This window comes from Hyperolius riggenbachi, chromosome 10 (genome assembly GCF_040937935.1).
Source record: "Hyperolius riggenbachi isolate aHypRig1 chromosome 10, aHypRig1.pri, whole genome shotgun sequence".
In the NCBI taxonomy this organism is placed as follows: Eukaryota; Metazoa; Chordata; class Amphibia; order Anura; family Hyperoliidae; genus Hyperolius; species Hyperolius riggenbachi.
In genome coordinates, this window is record NC_090655.1 from 200,293,174 (window position 1) to 200,304,257 (window position 11,084).

Below are 11,084 nucleotides of genomic sequence, written 5' to 3' on the forward strand. Positions count from 1 at the left end.
GACTCGTCGTGGGCACCGATCAGCTGCAGGGGGCTGAGGTAAGCCCCAGGTGAGTAAAACTCAATTTATTTTTTACATTTAAGGATCACTTTAAAACACACGCAAAATGCATGAAAAACGCATCTGCATAAAAAAAAAAATCCTGCAAACGCACCAAATACGCATTACAAAATCGCACACGCGCCTGCATAAAACGCACCTCTTTCACGCTATGTCATATGTGAACCCAGCCTTAAAGTAATTGTGGGTGGAGAGATGCCATGATGATTTACCTGCCATTAAAGTCAATGGGGCTCAGTGTGAACAATTAGTTGCTGTAACGTTTGTGAACATGACATCGTGTTGTTTGACCATCCAGACCCATAACCAACATGCAGTATGTATCACAATTGATAATTTGTACAGCCTTGTATTAGTTAAAAATAATACAGCTTAAGCTGAGACACTTGCTTACAATTAGGTAATAGGACTTTATCAGCAACAAACATAAGCGATATGGGTTATCTCACTGACATGCACACTATCTTTAAATGTTACTCAAAACTGGTATCATGGTGCTATGTGTTATAATAATGACAGTTACTATGCTGACATATGGGGCACTAGTGGTGTGTTCATCTCTGGCTGATAAAAGCGATTAACTAGTTCCAAGTTCCAACATTCAACTTTGATAAACATTGTTAAACAGAATATTTTCTAGGCAGCAACTAGAAGGTTCACATGGGAAAGATACAGATTCATCAATTTACAGCGGTGCAGGCAGGGCAGTTTCTAGGCTAAATTGCACCCAGGGCGAGGGTGTAAAAATTGTGCCCCCTTCCACCCACCCCCGTTGACTCACAAACCCTTACTCTTTAGGGACAGTCACACAGCCACAGGTCACAAGTAGATCTGCCTACTTACTAGTGACCAGCCACTCATCCAGGAGGAAGCAGGAAAACACCCAGGCGAGGAGAGCCTGGAAAGCCGACTCCTCCATGGGCCCCGCACTGACAGCCTGCAGTACCGCTACAGGACATCAGGTGTCATCACGCAGTGGTGACATGATGATGACTTGACGTCTGACGCAGGCAGTCCTGGGGGAGTCAAGGAAGGTGATTGCGCTGGTAATCTTTTTTCTTCTTCCATTTGGCAGCATCGCGCGTCACCAGCTCCCTAGCGGTAATGTCCTTCTGCCTGCGCCCCCCCTTCATCTACTTGCTGGTCTGCGCCCAGTGCGTTCGCCCTGCCCGCACTGCCCAAGAAACGGCCCTGGGTGTAGGGCCTCCTAATGATGGGCATGCTGTTACAGAAACATTTTGAATCAATCAAGGCTCAGAACCTGTATAGTACATTCAGGACTGGGACAATTTCCAGCAGCAGAGGTTGACACCCCAAAGTGTACCCCCACCACAAAAAACTGTGCACCAGCATGTGGGTGTGGTCATGGGTGGAGCCAAATTAACATGAACTTAACAGTGGTCTAAGTAGGCATTTCCAACAAATTGTTGGATGAAGCCCCACTCTCCATTAATACAAAAAATAAAAAATGCAGCATATCACATAAATAGACCATGTCACTTACGGTAAGCATAACTATGCAGAGTTACCTGGCTTCTGTGCTGGCTGGTCTGGCTTTCTGCTGAGCGGGCTGGCCTGCTGCCAGGTTATCTGGCAGACCCCCATAGCATTCCCTGACCTTCTAGTGGACCCCCTCCCATGCTCCCATTGAGTCACCACAACTCCCAGTATGCCCCAATAGAAGAACCACAGTTGTCTGCATGCCTCCATAAAGGCATCACAGCACCCCACATGGCACATGCTCACATAGAGGCACCGCAGCACCCAGCGTACCCCCGATTGATGCACCACAGCTCCCAGCATGCCCCCCATTGAGACACCACAGCTAGATCCGGGGCACATGCCACAAGTTTTTGGGGCTAGCAACGTCCCTGTTCCCTAGTGGTCCCCCCTCCCACCCCTATATATTTTATATATGGTCTCCCCTATACATTTTATATATTTCCCTGGTGTTTTGTAGCCCCCCCTCCCTAAAATTTAGGTTTTGCTCGTGTCTAGTGGTATAACCCACCTCGCTCCCCTATACATTACCCTGGTGTCTAGTGGCATGGGTCCCCTCTCTCCCCTATACATTACCCTGGTGTCTAGTAGCATGGGACCCCTCTCTCCCCTATACATTACCCTGGTGTCTAGTGGTATGGGCCCCCTCTCTCCCCTATACATTACCCTGGTGTCTAGTGGCATGGGCCCCCTCTCTCCCCTATACATTACCCTGGTGTCTAGTGGCATGGGCCCCCTCTCTCCCCTATACATTACCCTGGTGTCTAGTGGCATGGGCCCCCTCTCTCCCCTATACATTACCCTGGTGTCTAGTGGCATGGGCCCCCTCTCTCCCCTATACATCACCCTGGTGTCTAGTGGTATGGGCCCCCTCCCTCCCCTATACATTACCCGGGTGTCTAGTGGCATGGGCCTCCTCCCTCCCCTATTACATTACCCTTGTGTCTAGTGGTATGGGCCCCATCCCTCCCCTATACATTATCCTGGTGTCTAGTGGCATGGGTCCCCTCTCTCCCCTATACATTACCCTGGTGTCTAGTGGCATGGGCCTCCTCCCTCCCCTATTACATTACCCTGGTGTCTAGTGGCATGGGCCCCCTCTCTCCCCTATACATTACCCTGGTGTCTAGTGGCAGGGGCCCCCTCTCTCCCCTATACATTACGCTGGTGTCTAGTGGCATGGGTCCCCTCTCTCCCCTATTACATTACCCTGGTGTCTAGTGGCATGGGCCCCCCTCCCCTATACATTTCCCTGGTGTCTAGTGGCATGGGCCCCCCTCCCCTATACATTTCCCTGGTGTCTAGTGGTATGGGCCCCCTCCCTCCCCTATACATTACCCTGGTGTCTAGTGGCATGGGCCCCCTCCCTTCCCTATACATTACCCTGGTGTCTAGTGGCATGGGCCCCCCTCCCCTATACATTTCCCTGGTGTCTAGTGGTATGGGCCCCCTCCCTCCCCTATACATTACCCTGGTGTCCAGTGGCATGGGCCTCCTCCCTCCCCTATACATTACCCTGGTGTCTAGTGGCATGGGCCCCCTCTCTCCCCTATACATTACACTGGTGGCTATTGACATGGGCCCCCTCTTTCCCCTATATATTACCCTGGTGTCTAGTGGCATGGGTCCCCTCTCTCCCCTATACATTTCCCTGGTGTCTAGTGGCATGGGCCCCCTCCCTCCCCTATACATTACCCTGGTGTCTAGTGGCATGGGACCCTCCCTCCCCTATACATTACCCTGGTGGCTATTGACATGGGCCCCCTCTCTCCCCTATACATTACCCTGGTGTCTAGTGGCATGGGACCCTCCCTCCCCTATACATTACCCTAGTGGCTATTGACATGGGCCCCCTCTCTCCCCTATACATTTCCATGGGGTCTAGTGGCATGGGCCCCCTCCCGTATACGTTACCCTGGTGTATAGTGACATGGGCCACCTCTGTCCCCTATACACTTCCTGGTGTCTAGTTGCATGACCCCCCTCTCTCCCCTATACACTTCCCCGGTGTCTAGTGACCTTGGGCCCCTCTCTCCCCTATACACTTCCCTGGTGTCTAGTGACATGGGCCACCTCTGTCCCCTATACACTTCCCTGGTGTCAAGTGACATGGGCCACCTCTGTCCCCTATACATTACCCTGGTGTCTAGTGACATGGGCCACCTCTGTCCCCTATACATTACCCTGGTGTCTACTGGAATGGGCCCCCTCTCTCCCCTATACACTTCCTGGTGTCTACTGGCATGGGCCCCCTCTCTTCCCTATACATTACCCTGGTGTCTAGTGACATGGGCCACCTCTGTCCCCTATACATTACCCTGGTGTCTACTGGCATGGGCCCCCTCCCTCCCCTATACATTACCCTGGTGTCTAGTGACATGGGCCCCCTCTCTCCCCTATACACTTCCTGGTGTCTACTGGCATGGGCCCCCTCTCTTCCCTATAAATGTTCCTGGTATTTAGAGGCAGTGGCCAATTCTCTCCCATATACACTTCACTGGTGTCCAGAGGCATGGCCCGACTGTCCTCCCTCCCTTTATTTGGACCTACCTACTGTCACTGTGCCCCCCCCCCATCCCCCCTTCCCCATCTACAGAGTGGCGTAGCGGGCGGGTATAGACAGACAGGGTTACGGCTCACCTCCTCCAGACTCCAGGCAATAGAGGTCCGAGGTATTCTACTGCTGCCTCAGCCTGTCCCTAAAGCTACTTTGTGACACGTAGAGCAATGTAGAAACAAAAACCTTTGTTTCCACACATCCAGAAACTTACTTTAAAACTTAAATTAAAAGGATTTTTTGTTGACAGCCTAGCAAAATATGTTAACTGTACATGTGTCTGATCCTCTAGGGCATAACTATAATTTGCTGGCCCCCCCCCCAGAAAAACCCTAATATCCCCCCCCCCCCCCCCCCCCCACCGCAGCTGCCCTAACCCTTGATTCCAGTGGCAGAAGTAGTCCTCCTCGCTGCTCTCTTTGCAGCTACTGTTTTTGCAGACATCTGTCTGTCTATATGTCTATAATAAAAGAACCTAGTAAGACCCTGTTTGTATGGTATGGCATGGTATTGCAAAGCACACATTGCTTTCAAGGCCCATTCACACTTGAAAGTGCAAAATGGTAGTGCATAGTGCTACTGTTTTGCGCCAGTGATTTTACCACGATTTAGCACTCTTATTGGCCCAATAGGCTGTCTGTTGTGCGGGGATCAGGTCCTTTAATGTGACTGGACCCGCTGGTGATGAAGACGGTAGGAGTGGAGCTGCGTTAGTTATTAGTGTTCGCTATACTGCAATTCAACAGCATAAAGTGCACAGAGTGCCCGCTCCCAGATTAAGCATGGTACGCTACCGATAGCGCATGTAGCGTGCAAGGACACTAATTAAAGGACCACCATCACGAAAAAAAAAATAGGCAGTTAAAATCTGACAGAACCGACAGGTTTTTGGACTAGTCCATCGCCTCATGGGGTATTCTCAGGGTTTTCTTTGTTTTCAACAGCATGTCCTGAACAGCAGTTGCAAAGTCTGACTGACAAAATAGTGTGCAAGTAAGTAGGGAGGCTGACTGGTATCTTACTATTTTGGCAGTTAAAGTGCTGTTCAGGAAATGCTGTTGAAAACAAAGAAAACCCTGAGAATCCCCCATGAGGAGATGGACTGGCCCACAACTTGATGGTTGTGTCAGATTTTAACTGCCTACTTTTTTTGCCATAGTGGTCCTTTAAAACACTTGAAGGGAAGGTTCAGGGAGGGAGGTAAAAAAATAAAAATCAATATCCACTTACCTGGGGCTTCCTCCAGCCCGTGGCAGGCAGGAGGTGCCCTCACCGCCGCTCCGCAGGCTTCCAGTGGTCTCCGGTGGCCGACCCGACCTGGCCAGGCTGGCTGCCAGGTCGGGCTCTTCTGCGTTCCAAGGCCTGGCACTTCTGCGTCCCACGCGGGCGTGCTGACGTCATCGGACGTCCGCCAGGCTCTACTGCGCAGGCGCTGAATATCTACAGAAAAGGTAGATATGCAGTGAGGTGAGTTCACTGAATGCAAAAGGTAGCTATATGCAGTGAGATGAGTTCACTGAACACAACAGGTAGTTAGATGCAGTCAGCTGAGTTCACTCAACACAAAGGTAGTTATATATGCAGTGAGGTGAGTTCACTCAACAGAAAAGGTAGATATGCAGTGAGGTGATTTCACTCAACCCAAAGGTAGTTAATTAGTTATATGCATTGAGGTGAGTTCACTCAACAGAAAAGGTAGATATGCAGTGAGGTGATTTCACTCAACCCAAAGGTAGTTAATTAGTTATATGCATTGAGGTGAGTTCACTCAACAGAAAAGGTAGTTATGCAGTGAGGTGAGTTCACTCAACTTAAAAGGTCGTTATATGCAGTGAGGCAAGTTCACTCAACACAAAAGGTAGTTATGTGCAGCGAGGTGGGTTCACTCAACACAAACGTAGGTGTATGCAGTGATGAGGTGGGTTAACTAAACACAACAGGTACTAGTAGTAGGTAAATGCAGTACTGGGTGGGTAGTACAATGTGCAGCTCCCTGTCACACACACAGGTAGTCACTGAATGTGCTGCTGAATGCTGGTGGGCTGCTGGCAGTGGGACACACAGTATGAATTAGCAATGCTGTCTAAAAAACACAAGTGTCAGTTTCAAACACAGAAAAAAAAAATTGATCACACGAGCAGGATGAGCTCTGAAAAGAGCTGTTTTGGGGCGCTATTATAGCAATAAGATTCAGCTAGGAGCAAGCTAAGAAGGCAAGAACCTGACTAATCTGTCCCTAAGAGAACAAGTCTGCAGCAGCTGTCCCTAGTCTGTCTCTAGCAGGCACACGAGTGAGGCTAATGGCCAGCGAGCCTGCCTTATATAAGGGGGGGTGGGGCTCCAGGGCTTAGTATAGCCGGATTGGCTACAATGCGCCTGCTGACTGTGATGCAGAGGGTCAAAGTTGACCCTCATAGAGCATTATGGGGCGAATCGAACTTCCGGGAAAGTTCGCCTTCGTCGGCGAAGGCGAACCACCCGAAGTTCGCCTGGAACCGTTCGCCGGCGAACCGTTCGGCCCATCTCTACTTAGGAGACGGAGGGGCAGATCAGATAATTTGGGTGCAAGATCGAAAAGCATCTAGGCCTGAGTAACACAGAACTTTTTCTAGATATAAATGGTTTCTTCAGGTGTAAAATATGTTTTGGGTGTAGACACTGCACAGGGACGGAACTAAAAATCACTGGGCCCCCCCCCTGCAAAACTTTGGATGGGGCCCCCCTACGCCCCACCCCAGGTATAGGTGCCCCCAGTATAGATAGCCAGATATAGGTGCCCTCAGTATAGCCAGGTATAGGTGCCCATGTCCAGTATAGCCAGGTATAGGTGCACTCAGTATAGATAGGTGCCCTCAGTATAGCCAGGTATAGGTGCCCTAAGTATAGCCAGGTATAGGTGCCCCCAGTATAGCCAGGTATAGGTACCCCCAGTCTAGCCTGGCGTGGGTTCCCCCAGTAGAGCCAGGCATGATTGCCCCTAGTATAGACAGGTATAAGTGTCTCCAGTATAGCTAGATGTGGGTGTCCTCAGTATAGCCAGGTATAGGTGCCCCCAATATTGCCAGGCATAGGTGCCATCAGTATAGCCAGGTATAGGTGTCCCCAGTATAGCCAGGCATGGGTACCCCCAGTATAGCCAGGTATAGGTACCCTCTATAGCTAGGTTTAAGTTCCCATAGTATAGCCAGGTATAGGTGCCCTCAGTATAGCCAGGTATAGGAGCCCTCAGTATGGCCAGGTATAGGTAGCCAGTTAGGTGTCCCTGGCCAAGGGGCTCAGCGTATGAGAAAGTGCCACACACAGCGGCGGGGAGGTGGGCCACTCACCTCTGGCTCTCCTTAAGCGCTTTCCCCTCCAGTATTGATGGCAGCACTAAGCGGGCAGGTAACAGTGAGTGCAGACATACATCTTCCTCGTTCCATGCGACGGAGGTCTGGTCTTCTCTGTAACAGTGCCACACGCTACTTCCTGATAAACAGGAAGTAACCAGGGGCGTAACTAGAAATCACTGGGTCCCCTGTGAAACTTTGGATGAGGCCCCCTCCCACCAAACACCTCCCCTCGCCTCAGCTTATTACACTCACTCTGTCCTCCTTTGATGGGGCAGAACTGACTCTGCAGACTTCTCCAGCATTACTACAGTACAGAGCACTTGGGGAGGGGTAGAGAGGTTGTTGGCTGGACACTGTACAGAAGAGTCTGCTGCACACTGGATAGGGACTGTCTACAAATCTTTGTCTGCACATTTTTGTATGATTCCTTACCAGTGGCTAAACAGATACAGTGATTAGAACAATTGTGCAGCAGAGAGCAGAATGTTTTTTTTTCATCCTTGCCCTTAGTTGTAGCATTATTACTGTAGACTGGTCATTTTCTTGGGCAGAGGACAAAAGATCAAAATCTGCAGGGGATCAAATACTTTTTTCCCTCACTGCACATCTGCGGCAGAATACTGGCATGGAGAAATGCAACATATAATCCATTGTATTCCTGCTGTGGTGCAAGTTCCTGACATTTTTGACACTTTAGCTGTGTCGTTTTGATACAGCAGTAACTTGTTAATTATCTATCCCATCTTAGTGATATATATCTTGTTTTATTCAGTACAATCTAGGCTTTTTTTTTACCACATGTTACTTCTAGCTGAGCATGTGGTGGACTGTTATCCCCAGTCTGCGCGTCTGTGGCAGGGGAGTTTCTAGGCTAAAATGCACCCAGGGCGAGGGTGTAAAACTGCGCCCCCCCCGCACGCGGAGCCATGTATGGATGTCTGCAGTATAGGTTAGCCAGGTATAGTTGCACTCAGTATAGGTAGCAAGCTATAGGTCCGCCCAGTATAGGTAGCCAGGCATAGGTGCCCCAGTATAGTTGCCCCCAGTATAGGTTAGCCAGGTAGGTGCCTCCAGTATAGTTAGCCGGTATAGTTGCCCACAGTATAGGTTAGATAGGCAGGTGCCCCTAATATAGGTTAGATAGGTAGGTGCCCTCAGTACAGGTTAGCTAGGTGGGTGCCTCTAATAGGGAGCCAGAATAGTTGCCCCCAGCATAGGTTAGTTAGGTACAGTATGTGTCTCCAATATAGGTAGCCAGTATAGTTGCCACCAGTATAGGCTAGCTAGGTAGGTAGGTGCCCCCAATACAGGTTAGATAAGTAGGTGCCCCCAGTATAGGTTAGATAGGTTGCTGCCCCCAGTATAGGTTAGATTAGGTAGGTGCCCCCCAGTATAGGTTAGATTAGGTAGCTGACCCCCAGTATAGGTTAGATTAGGTAGCTGACCCCCAGTATAGGTTAGATTAGGTAGCTGACCCCCAGTATAGGTTAGATTAGGTAGCTGACCCCCAGTATAGGTTAGATTAGGTAGCTGCCCCCAGTATAGGTTAGATTAGGTAGCTGCCCCCAGTAAAGGTTAGATTAGGTAGCTGCCCCCCAGTATAGGTTAGATAGGTAGCTTCCCCCCAGTATAGGTTAGATTAGGCAGCTGCACCCCAGTATAGGTTAGATGAGGTAGGTGCCACTGCCCCCCAGTAAAGGTTAGATTATGTAGGTGCCCCCCAGTATAGGTTAGATAGGTAGCTGCCCCCCAGTATAGGTTAGATTAGCTAGGTGCCCCCCAGTATAGCTTAGATTAGGTAGCTGACCCCCAGTATAGGTTAGATTAGGTAGCTGACCCCCAGTATAGGTTAGATAGGTAGCTGCCCCCAGTAAAGGTTAGATTAGGTAGCTGCCCCCCAGTTTAGGTTAGATAGGTAGCTGCGCCTAGTAAAGGTTAGATTAGGTATCTGCCCCCCAGTTTAGGTTAGATAGGTAGCTGCCCCTCAGTTTAGGTTAGATAGGTAGCTGCCCCTCAGTTTAGGTTAGATAGGTAGCTGCCCCCAGTATAGGTTAGATAGGTAGCTGCCCCCAGTAAAGGTTAGATTAGGTAGCTGCCCCCCAGTTTAGGTTAGATAGGTAGCTGCGCCTAGTAAAGGTTAGATTAGGTAGCTGCCCCTCAGTTTAGGTTAGATAGGTAGCTGCCCCTCAGTTTAGGTTAGATAGGTAGCTGCCCCCAGTATAGATTAAATAGGTAGCTGCCCCCAGTATAGGTTAGATTAGGTAGCTGCCCCTCCCCCCCAGTATAGATTAGATAAGTAGCTGCCCCCGTAGGTAGGTAGGTAGGTAACCCCCCCTTCCATAGTGGAGGGGGGAGCCAGCCGCGGGGAGGGCAGCCCGACCTCTCCCTCCCTTCCTCTCCGGGGCCGCCCTCCATGCTCCCCCCTCCGATGCAGAGTAATTGTATCAGGAAGCGCTAGTCACAACTCACCTCCCTGCGTTCCACTCGCCGCTCACTAGCCGACAGTCTCCTCTCTGCATACACGCTGATACACACGCTGCTTCCTGTTTAGCCGGAAGCAGCGTGTGAATCAGCGTCTATACAGAGAGGAGTCCAGCGGCTAGTGAGCGGCGAGTGGAACGCAGGGAGGTGAGTTGTGACTAGCGCTTCCTGATACAATTACTCTGCATCGGAGGGGGGAGCATGGAGGGCGGCCCCGGAGAGGAAGGGAGGGAGAGGTCGGGCTGCCTTCCCCGCGGCTGGCTCCCCCTCTATTACAGCGCCCCCCCTTGCCAATAGCGCTCAGGGCGCCCACACGGGTCGCACGGCCCTAGAAACGGCCGTGGTCTGTGGTGATTGAATACGTTCGCTAGGGTGACAGTTCAGGGGGCATAGAGCTGTACAGATGCATCACTAGGCAAAGGCAGAGCGTTACATCTGTAGAGCATTGGGGCCTGAAACTTTCGCCCTAGCAATTGCATTCGATTGCTACTGGCGGCAGTCATTAAACGTTTATAAACAGGTTTAGGTATTGCAGTGGTTAATAATGGGATAATAGGCTAAGTTAGGGTTCAAAATTAATGGGGAATAAAAAAAAAAATACTTTTTATTTCATTGGGCCCATGTCACTTTAATTTTTTTTTTCAAATTTCACAACTTTTTTTTTTTCTAACTTTATTGAATGATTGTTGTAGCTAACAGCAACAATCATTAACAGGACACAGCGGGATTTAATGCATGACATAAATTCTACATCCTAGAACACATAGGGGGACTAATTAGGACGTAAAATCTACGTCCTTAAACATTAAGCAGTTAAATAATACGTGCAGTATCCGCTCCACTATGCAAGTAGCTAAATTATGTTTGCAGACGAAGATATAGGAAGAACTAACTCCAAAAGGACACGAGAGGGACTTTTATATATCTGAAATGTGAAGTGCATAGGATCCTGTTGCTGTATCATTTTTTAACTTTTTTTAGAAAGGAATTCCTTATACATATATGCAAAATAGATGGTTGAATATCTGTCGAAAACCATATAAATTTATATTTTAATTAAATAAAGGAACCTGTATATTACTGAGCGCTCCCTAATAGCAGTTTTTTATTTGTGCGTTTTTGAGTGGGGAAATGGGGATACCCACTGCCAAGTA